Source organism: Aedes aegypti, chromosome 2 (assembly GCF_002204515.2).
Source record: "Aedes aegypti strain LVP_AGWG chromosome 2, AaegL5.0 Primary Assembly, whole genome shotgun sequence".
Lineage (NCBI taxonomy): Eukaryota > Metazoa > Arthropoda > Insecta > Diptera > Culicidae > Aedes > Aedes aegypti.
Window position 1 is genome coordinate 330,168,083 of NC_035108.1, and position 19,941 is coordinate 330,188,023.

Consider the following 19,941-nt stretch of genomic DNA (forward strand, 5'->3'; position numbering starts at 1 on the left):
ATTTTCAAAAAAATTAAAACTCAGAAACTATTTGTCTGATCGGTTTGGTGTCTTCCGCTAAGTTTTAGGTTATTGTTGGAACTATCTGGAAAAAGCTATACACTGTAAAAAAATGTTGTATTTTTTTTTTATTTCTAAAATAAAGCTTAAAAATCCATTTTTTTAGAAATCGTTTTTTTTTTATTTTTTATTTTTTTAAATTTTAAAGTAGACAAAAAATGGAGTCTTTTGCACAGTGGGTCAAGATGGAGAAATCATGGACAAAAAAGTTATGAATTTAAAAAAAAGTTGATTTTTCAATATGGTCTAAATAAACTTTTTGAATGCTTGTTGACCCGATTTTATGGAAGTACGCAAAATTTGCAACAAAAAAGGTTCATGAGGAAATTTTGCTAATTGCTACCGTTTCCGAGATACAGCGATTTTAAAATTGAATTTACTGAAATTTCACAACTTTTGGTTGTTTTCGGATGTTTTTCGAGTTGATAAAATAAAGATTTTTTTTTCTGAAAGCATTTTATTTCATGTTTTTATACAATGACAGAGCGTCCTATTTTGATACAGATTTCTTTCTTTTTCATAATGTTTACAATTTTTTTACTATCATTACCGTTTGAAAATTGCCTAACTTCTATTTTATCTACGGAAACTGGAATAAATGAGTGGTATTTTTGTGTTTCCTGAATAGTTATTGCTTTCGAATATTGTTCATTAAGCTGCTCCTTGATATGTTCATACTCTGTTGTAGTTGCATAAGAAATAAAATTTGTATTAGTTGCTCCTCCTTTCGCTTTTGAGCCCAATCAAATAATTCCTTGGCATTTTTGATGAGATGCTCACGTTCTTTAGCTAGACTAGCCCTTATAGCCATGCGTTTTATTGTTCCCCCTAATGCATCGCAGGGCCCTTTGCCATGCGATGTTGCGAAAAAATGCCATTCAACATCTATATCCTAGTTTTTTCTTAAATTGGCAAAGACTAGAAAAGTCCTTTCTATTTTTATATTGTGATGCAGCTCCATCGGACATGAAATAAATTTTGTTCAAATTTAAGTGCTTTTCTTGGCGTATTAAATTAATCATTTTTGAGATAAACAAGTTAACGGATATAGAATCATGCCGCAAATCTTCTGAAATTAATAAATGATTGAGCATGCCATTTTCCTTAAAACAAATCGCAAATGGATGAAAAGTTACTTGCTGCGCATTTCAGTGATGACTTTGTACTTCATCCTGAAGTACAAAATTGTAATTTTCTGAAAAATCACAATTACTACAAATTCTCTTTCCTACAAGTTATTTGTTTTATTTTTCAAAAATGTAGACTGTTCTTTTTTAATTAAATCATGTGGTATTAATTTTTCTAACTTTTGAATGAAATAGGAAACAAACTCCTCCTTATGTTTTGTGAACGTCTCTATATCGCATCTATCAGTTGTGACCCATTGTTCAAAAATAATTTCATCAACAAATTTTTCATCAATTTCTTCTAATAACTTTTTTCTAAGGAAGTTGTGTCGATGCAACTTTCACATCGGCGTAAAAAACAATCTACTGTTGCATTTTCACATGTCAAACTATCTGTAAACACTTTTAATTTATTAGATAAACCGTATTTCTTTAAGCTATGGGTTATGAGATTCACATTTTCATGAAAGGTACATACACAAAAGTTGTGAGTTCCCGAGCTCGTTAAGAGTTTACAGTTTTTAGGCCGAAGTTTAGCAAAGGATGAAAATCCGATTTGTATTTCAGTGTTCAATTCCTGGAATCGGTTGTAGGCATCTCGCAATGTTGTAGTCATGAGCCTTTTCTGAACAGCTTGGCGTTTTCCGTCCTTCCTAATTGTTACACAATCACGCTGACCAGGCATTGCTCGACTGGTTTCATCATCCTCGTAAAACCGCGTGCTTGATATTTTCAGCCAGCCCAGTGGTTGCCGTCGGACCAATAGTAGAATGCACGCCGTTTTTGTTCAGTAATTGTTTTGCTTCCGTTGCCGTGTATAAAAATGTATCAAATGTGTTCATAATTGTCTCGGCTGACTGTCCATGATTTAGGCAATACAGATAAGAGTTGAAATTGCTCTGCCCTTGTCGTCCCTTCATTTGTAAACTTTTCTTTGAGCTGCTCAATTTTTTTTTTTTTAATATCTTTATTAGTATCATTTCAAACATTACATTCATTTCTTATATCTAGGTGTTCTGTGTTATTAGACAACACTATCATCCTAATTTGGTAAAACAAATTTAAGATTTAATTAACATTTTGTTAACAACATATTACATTTCATTTGCCGTAGCAGTTCAGTTTTTTTTACAGGTGAGTTGATTTCACCTGCTTATAAGAGAAAAAAAAAGTTTTTAATATACTTAACCTAACTTAACCTAAACATATAACGCATTAATCGTGGCAATAGAAGATTGTAACGATTTTTGCCTGAAATTATTAATGATTGTATTTGACATTTGTTCCAATGTTTCAACATAGGATATTCTATGTAACTCATTGGTACTATACCAGGGAGGAAGCCTCAGAATCATTTTCAAAATTTTATTTTGAATTCTCTGCAGAGCTTTCTTCCTGGTATTACAACAGCTAGTCCATATTGGTACAGCATACAACATGGCTGGCCTGAAAATTTGTTTGAATATCAAAAGCTTGTTCTTAAGACAAAGTTTTGATTTTCTATTAATAAGGGGATAGAGACATTTTACATATTTGTTACATTTGGCTTGAATGACCTCAATGTGATTTTTGAAAGTTAAATTCTTATCTAGCATGAGCCCTAGATACTTAACTTCATCTGACCAATTTATTGGAACCCCTCTCATCGTGACAACATGTCTACTTGAAGGTTTCAAATAAAGAGCTTTTGGTTTATGTGGGAATATTATTAGTTGAGTTTTGGAAGCATTAGAAAAAATCTTCCATTTTTGCAAGTATGAAGAAAAAATATCCAAACTTTTTTGCAATCGACTACAGATGACACGCAGGCTTCGTCCTTTGGCAGAGAGGCCTGTGTCATCCGCAAACAAAGATTTTTGACATCCCTGAGGTAGCTCAGGTAAGTCAGATGTGAAAATATTGTATAATATTGGTCCCAAAATGCTGCCTTGGGGAACACCAGCTCTTACAGGAAGTCTTTCAGATCTGGAGTTCTGATAATTAACCTGAAGTGTACGATTTGACAGATAACTTTGAATTATTCTAACAATGTATGTTGGAAAATTAAAGTTTTTCAATTTTACAATCAAACCTTCATGCCAAACACTGTCGAATGCTTTTTCTATGTCTAGAAGAGCAAGACCAGTAGAATAGCCTTCAGATTTGTTGGAACTGATCAAATTTGTTACACGTAAAAGTTGATGAGTGGTCGAATGTCCATGGCGGAATCCGAACTGTTCATTGGCAAAAATTGAATTTTCGTTGATGTGGGCCATCATTCTGTTCAAAATAACCTTTTCAAAAAGTTTACTGATGGAGGAAAGCAAACTGATTGGACGATAGCTAGAAGCTTCTGCAGGATTTTTGTCTGGTTTTAAAATTGGAACAACCTTAGCATTTTTCCATTTGTTAGGAAAATATGCTAATTAAAAACATTTGTTAAATATATCAACTAAAAATGACAAGCTACTTTCTGGAAGTTTCTTGATGAGGATGTAGAAAATTCCATCATCGCCAGGAGCTTTCATGTTTTTGAATTTTTTAATAATAGTTCTCACTTCTTCCAAATCAGTCTCCCAGGCATTTTCGAAAACGTTCTCTTGATTGAGAATATTTTCGAACTCCTGAGTAACTTCATTTTCAATTGGACTAGTAAGTCCTAAATTAAAAGTGTGCGCACTTTCAAACTGCAGAGCAAGTTTTTGAGCTTTTTCGCAATTAGTTAGTAATAATTTGTTTTCCTCTTTCAATGCCGGTATTGGCTTCTGAGGTTTTTTCAAGATTTTAGATAATTTCCAAAAGGGCTTAGAGCCAGGGTCCAATTGAGAAATTTTATTTTCAAAATTTTTGTTTCTTAATTGAGCAAAACGTTTCTTGATTTCTTTCTGCAAATCCTGCCATATAATTTTCATAGCAGGATCGCGAGTGCGTTGAAATTGCCTTCTCCTCACGTTTTTAAGACGGATCAAGAGTTTAAGATCATCGTCTATAATCACGGATTCAAATTTTACTTCACATTTTGGAATTGCAATGCTCCGGGCTTCAACAATGGAATTTGTTAAAGTTACAAGAGCATTGTCAATATCAAGTTTAGTTTCTAGAGAAATGTTAACATCAAGATTAGAGTCAACATACGTTTTATATATATTCCAGTCGGCTCGTAAATAATTGAAAGTGGAGCTGATAGGATTGAGAATCGCTTCTTGGGATATTTGAAATGTAACAGGGACATGATCAGAATCAAAATCAGCATGAGTAATCAGTTGGCTACAAAGATGACTAGAGTCGGTTAAGACCAAATCAATGGTATATGGATTTCTAGAAGAGGAAAAACATGTGGGGCTATCAGGGTATTGAATTGAGAAATATCCTGAAGACCACTCATCAAATAAAATTCTGCCGTTGGAATTACTTTGCGAATTATTCCATGACCGATGTTTGGCATTAAAGTCACCAATGACAAAAAATTTTGACTTATTGCGAGTCAATTTACGCAAGTTAGTTTGGAGCAAATTAACTTGCTGCCCAGAGCATTGTTGAGCTGCTCAATTATTTCATAGAATTCGCCGGTTCTATTTTCTTCCAATTTAGCTTCCTTATTTAGCGCAAAGATGTTTTGTCTAATGCTGTTGACTATCTCGTGATATTGTTTCGTAACATATTTAGTAGAACTAATTTTTGTCTTATCGATCGGCGCTACGAGTATACGAGATATTGACTCATTGAAAATATAGATATTCACTTTTTGGATGTTTTCAGGGACGTTGGAATCCGTTGCCTCAATCGATGTTGCTGACGTTGCTTCTAATGTCTCCTTACTAGAAACATTCAAGTTGTAGTTTGTTGATTCTATTGAAGTTGCTGACGTTGCTTCACATGACTCCTGACTAGGAATATTCATATTGGAATCCATTGACTGTATTGAAGATGCTAATGCTGATGCTTCTATTGTTTCCTCTTCCATGCAAACATCTTCCTCTTCACTACCTGATAAGACATCACTGCTTAATAATGGTGTTCTTTTGGCCAATTGTAAACGACACGAATCGCAAATTTTAAATTGTTTATTAAACTGATTTTCATCTGCAAATCCTAGTTCAACTAATTTGGCAATATTACTTTCTGTGAGATTTCGGTAACTTTTTGAACACTTTTTTGAAAACACATTTACACAACCTTGGTTGGTGGTGTTCATTTTACACTTCATTGTTCTAAGCTATCTTTTACTTTTCACTTGATTATCACTTGCTTTTTTATCACTTGCTTGTGTCTTTGCTGCATCAGCTCTTTTTTATACCAGCATTTCACGTATTGATTGTTTTATATTCGTTATTTTGTTATTTACTAACTTTTAACATTTTGTTCCATATTTTCTTGATAATTACATATCAAACTATCACAATGTTGAATGCTGAAGTTGTGTTTCGTAAAAAAAATAAATAAATCATTTTTACAGGGCACATTTTTTATTTCGCCTCATACCATAAAAAATTACCAAATCAATATTTTTTCAAACATTTTAGTCAAAAATTATCTGCTTTTTTAGACAATGAACAAATTTCTAGGCTTATGAGCCTCGAAAAACATTCGAAAATGACCGAAAATTGAAAATTATATCATAATTTTGTATTAAAATCGCTGTATCTTTAAAACGGTAAAAGTAAGCCTGATTTTCCCGGATACCTTTTTTGTTGTAAATTTTGCGTACTTTCATAAAATCGAGTTGAAAAACATTTAAAAAGTTTATTATGACCATTTTCAAAAATTCACCTTTTTTAAAACATCATAATCATTTTTGTCCATGATTTCTCCATCTTGACCCACTGTGCAAAAGACTTCATTTTTTGTCTACTTTTACATATAAAAAAATAAATAAAATCAAAAATACGATTTTTAAGAATATGGATTTATAAGCTTTATTTTCAAAAAAAAAAAATATACAACATTTTTTTTACAATGTTTTTTTTTTAGATAGTTTCAACAATAACCTAAAACTTTGCGGAAGACACCAAACTGATCGCACAAACCGTTTCTAAGTTATAATGTTTTATTAAAATTATTAAGGATTTTTTTCTTAGGCCCTTCTCAAAAGTAAGGCTAGAGTCAAAATGGCGAACCGATGATGTAAAAAGACATTTTTGGGCATAAAGAAAGCATGTGCAAAATTTCATCCAAATCAAAAAATATAAAAATGAAATTTGGGAGAAAAGTCGTCATTTTCTGTGGAACCGCTCTGCTAGTATTTTACAGAAGGGAGCTTATAAGGGTACCTTTTGGCATAAGCCCCTTTGTCAGCACACTCTGATGCCTTTTCACATTGTACGGAGTGTTAAAAATATAGTACGTAAAAACAAAATAGGACTGAATTATGCTCCTCAAAAATACAATCAAGACATTCAGTCAACGCAGAGTATTATTTGAGAAACCCCAGAATGGCGATTTATGATATTAAATTCTAAGTTGCTTTCTGCAATGATTGATCTTCGAAAGACCACACTATATTAGGGCGATATATTGAGATATTATTAAATTTTATACATAACTAGTTGTCCCGGCAAACTTCGTCTTGCCATCAAGCAGGCTGCTGAAAAACGTCATGGACGTCCCATACAAAACAGGCAGTTCCGTTCGCTTCCGCTTTTTCTAACTTTCCTGCGAACATCTTGAGTTTTTTATATACACAAACACGTCGGAACACTTCAGGATCATATCTATGTGATGAACTTCAAAATCCGATAGCCCGTTTCAAGTCATTTCGTGACATACAAACACCACTCCATTTTTATTTATATAGATAGATGATGTCGAATGTTTAGTAAATTGGGTGTTCTTTTTTATTACCGGCACTTTACACGTTAACCGTGCATTCTCGTGTAGGATATTTATATAAATTCATTAATTGATTCTTCTAAGCACCTGATTCAAAAATCATATACAGATCAAATTCAATAATTAATTTTCCTACACTTTCTCGATCTAGTAACTCTCCAGCCTGAATCAGGAGACTGTTTTCTGCCCAGTTCATTGCCAGATTTTTCTACCGCATCGAGTGTTTGTGTTTCTTTGCTCGATGTTCTAGCCGACAGTCATCGTTTCGTGGTGATTTCTAGTTCGCTGTCTCGTTCGCTATTGCCGTTGTCGTCGTCCTCGTCATAGGGTGCTGGTGAGTGTTCGTCGTCGTTGTTCGTACGCTTCGTTCCATCTGCAACAGTAGAGCGGGACGTTTGTTCTTGATATGTTGTTGTATTGTCCCCTTGCTCGTGATGGACTTGTTTCGATTTTTCGTCTTTAGAATAGCTGACGAGTGTATGCTGTTAGTCTATTGTTATTTACGATGACACCGGCTTCTCTATTCTCATGCGTACAACCCGTACACCGTTCGGTATTCCCACAAAATGCTTTCTCCATAACTCGTAGTAGGGTCGATGTTCCCTTAGTGGACAGTCCCCTATAGTCGCACTAGTGACTTTTCACGGCCGTTTTGCTATAAATCTTTTCAAAACTTTTTTTGACATGAAGGTCAGGACCTTTATATCTTGATTTTGCTCAAAAAATGATCGAAAAAAATATTTTTGCTTAAAATTTGAGCTCCCTTGCGCCTATAGTAAACCTATTGTTCCTATAGTAGCACTACTGAGAGAAACTATTTTTTATTATACGAAATAATTGATGAAATAATAACTTTTTTTACATCAAACGAAAGCTTAAGATCCACACTTTGCTTAGCTTAGCTTAGCTTAGCTTAGCTTAGACTGACTATACATATCAATGGTTGCTATTCCGTGATTGACCGAAGTCAGTGAAAATGCACAAAGAATCAACTAGAAGTTCGGCTGGGATTGGCCATAATCTTCTTCAGTGTGCATAATTCAGTGCCTCTATTTATACAGGGTCAATTACGGCGCCGGCCACGTCCTTGCAGTCAGGTGGGATTGGGGGAAGGAATGTTAGTGTGTAACCTTTGCTTTTTGGAGACCGTGTTTGCCTCTGCATCTCCACAAAGGTTACTGGGAGGGATGTTTGTTAATGGGGAGGATCGTTGGGTCATAGGATTCACTTTGATAAGCGATTAGACCATGATAAACAATGATTTGTGAGATATATACATGCTTATAGGTAAATATAATATTTTCATTTGATATGAACAATTTCTATGTAGAGGAAAATTATGCCGACACTTGAGGTGACGAACCATTCAAAGTTTGTTGAACAAATACCTAAATGTAACATTCCTACAGCTGTCAGGACGAAAGCATGTGTTACTATATTTTACTCATTTGAAAAGAAACAAAAAACTCGATTGGTTGGGACATCATAGAACACTCTTATTCTTATGCCGACACTTACAGTGGCGAACCATCCAAAGTTTGTTGAATAAAGTGAACCTTTCGCAAGTCTACACTTGTAGTGTCGAACCATTCAAAGTTTTTTTTAATTACAAAAATAAAGGTATATAAGAGGTGTTCTGAAAAAAAAAATGTTAAACATAAATAAATCATGAATCAGAGTTTGTGTCGACACTCACAGTGACGAACCATCCATAGTTTGTTGAAAAATCATATTTACATCCCACCATTGTAACGATTGAATGTGCAGTCATACATATTTTATAGATTAGAAATAGTAGCATGAAACGAGCTCACCAATTGATCCGTTATCCTTGACTGAGCAGCCACAATCCACTTTCGGCTTCACTCGTTTGCTCGGCTATAAAAAAGCACTCAGGAAAAAAAAAAAAAATTAGCGCGCGACCCAAAAAGAATAAAAAAAAACTGTTCGGGCTTTCTTGACGCACTGCCCAGGAGCAAGCGTCAAGGTCGAAGGATCAAACAAAACTAACCGATCGCGGCACTTTTTCACTTTCTTCAACCGAACTCATCGATCACGCCACTTTTTCACTTACGAGACCGACGCGCGACATGTTTGATCCTGCCCTCGTCGCTCGCCCCGGCAAAAGCAAGTGTCAAGGTCGAAAGATCAAACAGAACTCACGAAAGCTTAAGATCCACACTTTGTAGGAAAAATATAGAAGTTTTGTAAAAAATACGGTTTTGAATAGTATTTTGCCGACGCCGTGATGCTAGTGCTACTATAGGAACAGAAATTAGAAATAGTGCTACTATAGGCACATGTATTCCTATAGTGGCACACGCGAAAATAAATACTAGTATTTGAGTTCTCGTAGGTTTTATATTTTTCCCACAAAACTAAGATAAAAATCTATCAGATGATGTAAAAATAATGACGCTAGCATTATTTTTCGATTTTATACGAATTTTTGTTCTTAGCTATGCGGCTATTGGTACATCGACCCTAGATAGAGATGCCTTTGTGGGTGTTGCATGTAGACTCAACCTTATTTACGAAGTGTTTTTATATGTTAATTATTTTCAATTTAATTTTATGATATTCTGAAATTTAGTTGAGAAAAATTTATGGAAAAGACTAAATAGGAAACAAGATGGGAGAGACATTTTTCGCTGAAAGCTATGGGTAGGAAGCCGGATCCTATTCAGGGCACTTTTGATTCATTTCGGCAGTGGGATTTTTTTTAAAAGCTACAGAGCTCATTTTTGGCCCCAATATGCGTCGTACCGATGTGCTTATTATTGCAAAATTTCAGACAATTCAGCCGAGAAAAACCCCCATGCCAAAGTGAATCATGGAAGTGCCCAAGTGGTTCTGCACCCTATTTGTTGTTTTTAGATGTGGAAGTTGTATTTTTTGGTCCATATCGTTTCACAAAATAAAAATAAAATACTGCTATTTTCTCTAAGCACGGGCATTTTTAGGCCAATCAGAAGGATGCTTTGAGGTGTATTATTTTTTAATAAATATTGCTGAGTGCGTTTGAAATGCAAATATTGTCTGTCTCAAGATAAATCCAATTATGGCGATTATCTGCCCATGTCTTCAAATATAAGCGCAGCGGTCACTGATCATACAGAACTTTCAACTTCGAGACACAATACATGGACCAGACAGCAAGTACACACAGTGTGTTCAATGACTCCTGATATCTATCACTTATACATAGATGCACTGCTGTCATTCTGCGAAAACCACGTGCCTCCAATTTAGACGGGAATGTTTTTGCATTCATTTCACCCTGCGGGTGTCAGTTCGCTGTAACGTCTGCGGGCGTACGACCGCCGCCGGACTCCAAAAAAACATAAGTTGATCAATATCAAATGCGGGAACACCAAACGCGGTAAGATTTATTACAAGAAATGCGATGTCAAAGATAGAAACTTTAGTTTATGCCTGGTGTGAAGTATGCCTGTCATTAGAGTATTTATATTTTGCGTTTCATTGAGCGAACTTTTGACCCATACCAGATTCGAACTCTTGCCCTACCAGTGGGGCAACAGTTCGTTAAAGACCAGGGCCGGATTCTTGCCGGGGCCTTTTCCCAGAAAAACTCATTATCATAAGTCAAACTATTTAAAAACGTACAAAAATTACTTTAAACCTCTTTTTAATGCAAGTCTCTCGAAACACTCTGTTTTTAATGTAAGATTTCTGTTTTATTCAAAATGCTCTCTAAAGGCGCTTTTTTCGTTCTTCTGATGGCAGTGAATCTTGATGCAAAATTCTACAGGCTCCAGAGGAAAATTCAAAGACTTTAACCCGGCTATTCATCAGTTTTCTCAAAAATTTCGTCTCACATGTCTCGAAGAAAAACTTCAAGAAATCTTCCAGTGGTTTCATTTCGAACACCTTCAGGGACTCATACAAGGATCTCTTTAGAAATTCTTCTAGAGATTCCTGTACCAATTCTTCCAAAAACAATTCCACCCGTTTTTCAAGGGATACTTAGATGATATTCTCCGGAATTTTCTCCAGGAATTTCTTGAGCACTCCAACGTTACTAGCTCCAGTAATTTCCTCAGGGATTACCCCATTTTTTAAAGTTCCTCTGGATATTTTTTCACTAATCCTTCAATATTTTCAATGGTAGCTGGCAACACTGCCCAAAAAATAAAAGAGAGATTAATATCTTGTATCTCATGTACAGGGTGTTCAAAAAGTTCGAACACAACTCTTCATCATTGATTAGGTGCACACCATGTGCATTCTGTGTATTGGTATTGGTGTCAGCTTTAGCCTCGACTCTCATCGTTGTTTTCGGCCAAAAAATCTTTTTTATCTTTTTTTTATTCGAAGTCTCCAAAAATCTTGGTAAAAATCTAGATAAAACCTTTGCAACGTTTTACGGCTGTTCTTTGCATAACATCAATTTTAAATTTGAACTTATTCTACTAAAAGTGAGCTAAAGATGCATAATTGATTGTAAAATTTCAAAATAATAAAGTATTAAAGAGAAACTAAGCCGAGCAATAGCATTTCTACGATATATATTATAAAACCGTGTCCATGACTCATAAAATATCTCAAACTTTTAAAAATCTTATTTATCTAAAAAATCTGTGATTTTCGATCACAGATATCTGTAGGCATAACCAGGACTGTGTAATAACAGGTAAATCTGTGTATGTGGCATCACTGCTCGTATATAGGCTAACCGACGCGCATGATGTCGACTTGTTGTCATTTGTTGTTTGTTGATCGCGCACATTGAAAGAGTAGTAAAGTTGTTTGCGAGAGGTGAGCAACCCAGTGACACATTACGGCGGTTGAATTCCCACGGGGTGCAGTGGAATTTAATTTATACCACAATCCGTAGGTTCCGGGAGACGGGCTCGGCCAAGGACCGTGTGAGATCTGGGCGGCCGCGTTCGGCGGTTTGAAGAAGCTCATTCCCAAGATCTGGGACGAGATGCCGATGGACCATGTGCGAGCCGCGTATGATTCTTTTGAGAAAAACTCAAAAGGGGGGGTGCTCCCAGCTAATACGACCTAAAGGGTCTCCGACTTAGAAAAAAATATTTTGTATTTTCATTTTTTAACACATTTTTGAAGTGTATTCTAACTTAATGAATAATAGGATGACAAATTTGAATTTAAAAATAGAACAGTAGTACCAAGTTGGCCTTAGCTGTCATCATGTGTTACGTATGATAATATTCTGTATCCTGAATCTTCATAAAGTTATCCCCATCGATCGCTGAAAAAATAGAAGTGAGCGGAATCGACGGATTCTTACAGAAATTGTAACAGGACTTTACTATACTAAGAAGAAAACAAGAAGTGCAAATATGTAATCGACTATTATGGATTTCGAACAATTTCTTGTCAAATCTTCATTCACTTGATTCATACAAAGACTTTCAATTCAAATGAAAATCGGGTCATCACTTGATTCATCGGACCAACTTCTGTGTTTGATTATTGGATGCAAATATGTGTGATTTCTTCATTTCCATTTGCTAACTTGTATATGTTTAAGGTTTTCAGAATAAGAAAAAAAGACCTTCAAAAGAGTTGATTGATTCTGTGGATACAGTGTTGCCAATAATACTTTTTTTTTTTATAAATTTTGAATTGATTTTTAGACGACCAAGTTTTATTTTGTTTCATTATTCCCCATCCCACAGTTTTTTTTTTCAAGTATTTATCTTAAAATTCATTTCCAAACTTCTTCAAATTCGCAAGACATTCCTTTGGTTTTCGGGTCTCGGGTCTCGGGATATGAAAATCTGCCTTGACGAAAAAAGCCCAGTTGAGAATAACGGATGAAACTTTATTTAACTTTTCAGTGATTAAACTTAAAGTTTCTTCAAAACCTGTTAAAAATTTCGTTTTGAAAGAAAAATTCTGTTGTGTATAACTTTTTACTGTAATTTTTCCACAGTTCCTCGAAACTCTAGTAGTTTTTAAAAATTCATCTTCCGAATTTTTTATTGATTTTTTATAAAATTTCGTAGAAGTGTGTTGCATGAAATTTTCTGAATATAAATATTGAAAGAAGAAAATAATGAATTTTGCTCTCTACTGTTTTTCTACAAAACTTCTCAATTATTTTTTCTTCTTCAAATTTCTCCAAAATTTTCTCTATTATTTTTTTTAGGAACGTTCCATGGGATTTTTCTTAGATTTATATTCTTCTGTTTTCTTCTCCAGTGTTGTCATGTTTTTTCTTTCAAAAATCCTCCAGTCGTCCCGAATGGAAAACTTAGTTTGATACTGAAAAAGACATTCAATTGTGGATAATACAAATAATGAATTTTGGCTGCGTTAAGCGTTAAACGCGATTGAGCCTAAACTAAACGAACTAGTTAAATAAAAAGATTTCCACAGGAGCTGTTCTAAGTATTTTTTTGTGAATTTATCCAGGGATTCATCCCTAAATTACTCAATCAAAAAAATATCTCCAAGGATTTTTCAAAAGGATTCCTGCAGAAAAACTGCCTGAAATTTATTACAGTTTTTTTTTAGAAGTTTCTGCAAAATTTGATAATACCTCTTTTCACCTTACACTCAAATTTTTTTGAGTTGGAATCAATAATCATTCAATAATCAAACAAGCATAAGCGAGAAGGGAGTGTATAGTTTTCTATTGTTTTTTTTTACGAGGGTGGGAGGAAAGCTCGGTTTAAATCTCCAACATCAGATTTTTTAATAATTTTTTTTTATCATTTATGCAATTAATAGGGAGCCGTATTCTTTTTTTTTGTCATATTTGATTCCTTCAGTAGTAGGGTTTTTTGAAAGCTTATAAGTCATATTTGGCTACAATATGCTTCGAATTGAAATGCTTCTAATGGCAAAGTTCCAGACAATTTGAGTAAAAAAAAACTCTTATGCCAAAGTGAATCATGGAGGTGTTCAAGTAGCTCTGCACTCTATGTAGCTCCAATTATGATTAGTCACGAGATGTAATATTTTCTACTTTTGTTGATCAGATACAATTAAATTTGGTTGGGGTAGAAAGTAACATCTTCTTATTCAATCAGCGTTGCATGATCATTTGTTGAGACTTTAAAAATAAACGGAGAAATAATTGAAAGAAAATAGGTACCGTCAAACGGGGTAACTTGCAACAATTTTCAACTTCAAAGCTATATGGATGAAAAAATTGAGGATTCAGATGAGACAAAAACCATCTGGTATCCTAATCGCTACGTAAAAAATACCACGCGGTATTAATTTTATCAATATTTAGTTTTCTGGAATCAAGAGAGACGCAAAATATGCATTTTTAATGCTACCCCTGATGTGGGGTAACATGCAACACATAGTGCTACCTAAAGTACACTATTAAAAGTTTATCCTATATCGTGTTATTATGGTCATTTAATAATTTTCTACAGTAAAAGCATGACAATTATCAGAAACAGGCTAGTTTTCTCTTAGAAAACCAAATATTATTGATTGAATTATGAGTATTGAACCAATTTGATTGAAAACTCCATTGGCATTGCATAGGATGTCGACACTGGAAAATTCTAGCATATTGTATGTCTTGACAGTTATTGGAAAGCCATCAAAACGTTTCAGTGCAACTTTTCTACGAATACAATGGTATTTTAGGTTTTACTTTACATAACTTATTTTTAAGACATATTTAAATCTAGGCGACGTATAACATATTGATATGTATGTTTTAAAATGGTCTCTGTTGGGTTTTGACATAACTTTCATCACATTTCATGCAGAGAGTTCCCAATGACTGATCTGTAAGTAAATTTTTATGTAGATTTTATAAATTATTCTTTTTTAATTAACTTTTATGAATAAAATAAGACTAAATCTAATAATAATACGATTTATTAAAACTTTCCAAAAATTAATACGAAAAGTGTATTGAATTGATTGAGGTACAAACATTTTAATGTTACTGTACAAATATATGTTCAATTTTGCTTTTTCATGTGTTTTCGATGACAAACGGCAGGAAATATCAAACAATTGAGATCAAAATTGCTGATGCAAGTTACCCCACAAGGGTAGTCAAAATCGTTTTTGAATTTTTAAAGTGTTTACCCAAACGATACGATACCCAAACCCTTGTCAAAAACTTCTGTTGTATACCTAAGGCCAATAAAAGGCGGAATAAATCATAATAACTGAATTCAATGCTGAACTAAACGACTATTCGGTTACATGTCGAAGTGTTGCAAGTTTCACCCCTGTTGCAAGATACCCCGTTTGACGGTACTCGCAAAAAAGTGGGAATATGGTGGGACTTTTATGATGACAAACCATCCATACATTTTTCAAAGATAAAACAACTGCAACATTGCAGGATACAAATTTGTGTTATCACTAGCATGAAACGAGCTCACCAGTTGGCAATCCATGCTCGGTTGCAGTCTCTCCTGCGACACAAAATTCTAATTGTCTTCATTCGACCTTTATTAGAGCTTGCTCTCCAGTATTGATTATTTAAGTTTACCATATTAAATTTTTATTGAACTTAATGCTAATTAAGAGGTTTAGTGTTGCCATTCAAAAGATAACATTTTGACAAAAAGAAATTGAATCTTTTACGGTATTTCCAAACGCTTGACATATATCTCTACAGCATTACGAACTTTATCAATCAAATCATCAAATCATCAAATCGGTTAGTAATCTTAAGCACGCACTTAGCAGTCAAAAAATCATGGATAAGCTTGTTTGACTCACTGCCTCGTATTTCCATAATTTTCTCGCACAAAGCAATGATTTTTTCTTATTTTGGTAGAACTATAGTAGTCCTTTCTAACGTTAACAACAACTATTGATTTTCACGAGATTTTGTCGAGTTTTATGCATGAATCATTTGTGACAGCTTGAGTGAGATTGAGTGATTTTGCTTGAAAACCTCAAGCATGAGATTTGCAAAGCGAATCTCTAATTAGTTTGCTCTCGACGGAGAGCTCAGTGATTAGAGTGTTACACTGGACCCTGGACAGGACGAAAAAAAAAACTACTCAAATTTCATTAGAATAATAATCCTACTTCAACATACACCCTATAACGCTAACTGCTAACGCCCTTTATTTACACCGCATTCACAAATTTGCGAATCAAGCATCGAATGAGCACGTAGCCACCCATAGACACCATAACGAGACCATCATCACCAGAGCACACATTACAGAAGCGACAACATTGGCTGCTGGTGGTAACCCTAAAACGGGAAACTCCAAAGGCCAAAAAAACTATGTAGATTGGTATCGATTGTTGTTGGTGGAACGACAAAGCATCTTTCCGGTGCTGCACCCTCCCACCAAGCCCCAAAATACCACAAGCGAAGAAAAAACCCAAAAGAACTTTATTCGATCACAGCAGATTATGGAGATTATGATAATTTTCATATTTCTCTGGCTTCTGGCCACGGGTACCGAATTGGCCCTCTATTTCGCACAAAGGCAAAAACGGTACACATCCTAAAACAACAAACCACTCGCTCCTCCGCTTTTTGGATGTGGGTTTGACCCTTTTTTTCCAAGGGGTCCGGGGACAAGTGCCTTCTTCGGAGCCATAATCTATGTGGTCTGGGAAAACAAGTCCCGAAGTCACGTCAGCCGGTTTCGGATGTTCCGGGGTTCGATCCGCCTGCCCGGGGTCGTTCATCGGCGGTAAAACGAAATTAGATTTGTTCGGAGGAGATTTATGTATCGAGCCGGGTGTAGTCCCAATTTGATGGTACGGATGCGGAAAAGCTTATTTGGGGGATTTTGGACGGTTGTGCCCTTGTGAAGTTAGCGTCGAAAATAATATCGATCGGTAGGAATTCGTTTTGAAATTTTCGGCAGAAGCAATGTTAAAGATACTATTCAATCGGTAGTTTTTTTTTTTAATAGAATGAATCAAAACTATAATCTAACAAATCTACAAATCAAAACTAATGAAATGTTTTCTCTATTTTTCAGATCAATGAATTTGAACGCGTCAACTGTAAGTAATAAATGGTTTCTAATATTTTTAATTTCAATTTCTAATATTTATATTTTTTCGGAGATTTGATCGTGCAAATTTTACAGCATGATTGCGAGTGAGATTTTGCCTTTTGGAGTCTGCTTGTAAGAAACTCATCGGTGATATTCAAGAAATTCTGCTCCCTAAGAATAAATATTCAGATTATTATTATTTATTAGAGAGGTATTAACTACAGAGTCATTCGCCTCGAGGAAAAAAAAAGTATGCAAATGATATGATCAGGGTAGGCAATCGTCACCGTCAAATGGAAAAAGTCGTCGACGAAACTAAAAAAAGAATCGTCATCGTCACTCAACCAGCGTTGGATAACGATCTACTGCAGAGGTCCCCCACAAAGGCTCGGCGTCATGACGAACAAATAAACCTCCTTCGTTGTAGTCGAATCTTCGTTCGGAAGCTCTGAGCCGACTAAAAATATGAACCGTGGCTTCGATAGATTATAAGCCTTTTTTGAAAAAATAAAACAAAAAGTGTCCGGATTTGAATAAACGATCTCTGAATCGTCAACGTCATGCGTTTACCAACAGAGTTATTGTTGAAGCTTGAGGAGTACGGGTTGAATCGCCAATACAAGCAATTCTGGGATGGCATTCGCCGTTTTGTGCAAAGCAAGCGAATATACAATAAACGCCTCCTTCGTTTGAGAAAGAAGAGCGAACGGAATGAAGACAAAGTTGATCGTTGACGATTTTGAATTGACGTTCGTCGTGCATTCTTTCGTCGATGACGAGACGACGACCTGCCAGAGTTATTATACTGGATGACGAAGTCTTTTTTTATTTCGTCATCGCACTGTGACGAAAGCTGACGATTGCCTGCCCTGGATATGATTGTATTGGTTTCTACGGACATTTTTGGTCCTTCTAGGACTCCACTGATTATCGGTCTTATAAACGATTTAAAGCTATGTCGTTTTCGTTTTTATGAACTGAGTCGGTGATCAACACATGAAACAACTAATGTACAAACTGTAGATTGGTCGAACCTGAATCGGGTTGGGTTTGAAACGGTGATTCAGAACGGGTGATAGGGATCCTTATTATCAGTCCCTGATGAAAAATGCTTCCCAATAACTTTGCAAATAGCGTAAAAGAGTACCATGGGTCGTTTTGCCTCATGAATGTATATTACCCCAGATTCCATTACATTTAATTCTGTTTTTGCAAGGATTTTTTACTCGCTATTTTGCACCGTTTCACGAAATAGCATGCACTTTTTAGCACTGTTCCTTGCAATGACACGGTAGTTTTTTTTTCGAAGTAAATCATGAGATTCTATTAGAATTCGGATTTTTGGAACGGGACCGACGAGCAGATAACGGAAATCCATGGCCGACGCCATTCATCCAATTCCACACATGGAAGAATCCAAGATGGCGACTTTCGGTTCGTGAAAATCTAATTTACTAAAGCTTCAATATTATTGATATCACTGATTTTTCCAGGTGTTATTTGAAGGATTAAACAGGTATCAATTAGGAACATATCCTTAACAATTTCTCAGAGAAGTTCTCTGCAAATTTATCTGCATTTTTTTTTTACACAAAATTCTCTAAATGCAAAGATTTCTCTAGAAATCAAAACTCTCTCGAAAACCCTTTGTTTTTCTCAGAGGACTATATTATTGTTAGTTATCCTCTGGAATGTCGTCCTAGCGTTCTTCCGAAAACAAGAAGGATTATTCCGATTTTTTTCCATTAAACTATTCTGGGAATCTAAACAAAAAAAATCATCAGTTTTTGCAATTTAATCTTGAATTCTCGAAATATTTATCCAGAAATTCCATTAGCTGTTGTTTTAAGTTTCAGAAATTGCTAAATATTTGTTTTAATGCTGATTACAGAGCTCTTCCATACATTGCATCTAGAAATCTATCCACTCTCCATTGTTGATTCAAAAACTACTCCAGGAGTATCTCAATATTTTTTCAAGGGACTCCTCAACAAATAACTCTACGAATCACTCCATATCCAATTAATATTAGATTTTACTAGTAAAAGATACAACTTTTTTTTTGGGAGAAGTAAAGGTAACGCTTGTTAAACTTCTTGCATCTTAATTTGTTCGATAATTTCTGTTTAAGTTGAATCCGAAAATTTACCTAATTTGGAAAGTTCATGAATTCACTCAAGCATTTCTGAAACTTTTTGACGTAACGATATATCCAACAGAAAAACCTGAGTTGTTTTTTTCCTGGAATTGACCACAACCAAATTTGTTCATTCTTCTTCGCCTTTATAGTGGACAATGATTGACATTAAACGGATTGAATTTTTTACTGAAGGTAATCTTATATCTTAGAAAACGTTTTGCATGAACTCCAAAGTTTCTTGATACTATGGCGAACAGATTGATGTAGAGGTCATTTTTTCCTACTTTCAGAAACTCCAAACAAACTTATTTGGGGGACTATCATATATCATATATCATATATCGTGTGCTTGAATAAGGGCGTTAATCGCATTATCGATTCTCTTTTCTGTGAATTAAGGTAACAAGACGAGGATTTGTTTGCATTTTTTGACTTCAGGACGCTAGGCAGCGATACGATCTTGCGTCCTGAGGAGAAAAAATGCTGACAAACTTGCGTCTTGTCGCATTTATTCATAGGAGAGATAGGGTTACCATATTTGCTCTCACCGGAAAGAGTACATGTTTTCAATTTTGTAAAAGAGTACAAAAGACTACACTTCGCCTACCCTCAAAAATTAAAAATGCAATTTTAGATTGTCCTTATATTCATGTATGGCCATTTTTTTTAAATTCTAAGGTCGTTGCTTTCATTAAACCTAATGACAACCAATATATAAAATTCGAAAATAAAAGAATGGAAATGACGACCTATCTTCTCTTAACTAATGCAAACAATTTATAATATTAATCACTGCCACATTCCCTATATTTGAATCACACTATTCTTAATATTTCATTATAGATTTCACAAA

The 19,941-nt window shown here is 34.9% G+C and overlaps 1 long non-coding RNA gene across 1 annotated transcript in view; it reads left to right on the plus strand.

The window, feature by feature from the left end:
* The window catches only part of LOC110676782, a 262,844-nt gene that overhangs the window by 192,801 nt on the left and 50,102 nt on the right, over positions 1 to 19,941 (plus strand). Inside the window, exon 3 of the long non-coding RNA XR_002500718.1 lies at positions 16,931 to 16,955. This is a non-coding gene — a long non-coding RNA (uncharacterized LOC110676782). The remainder of the gene's footprint in view (positions 1 to 16,930; positions 16,956 to 19,941) is intronic.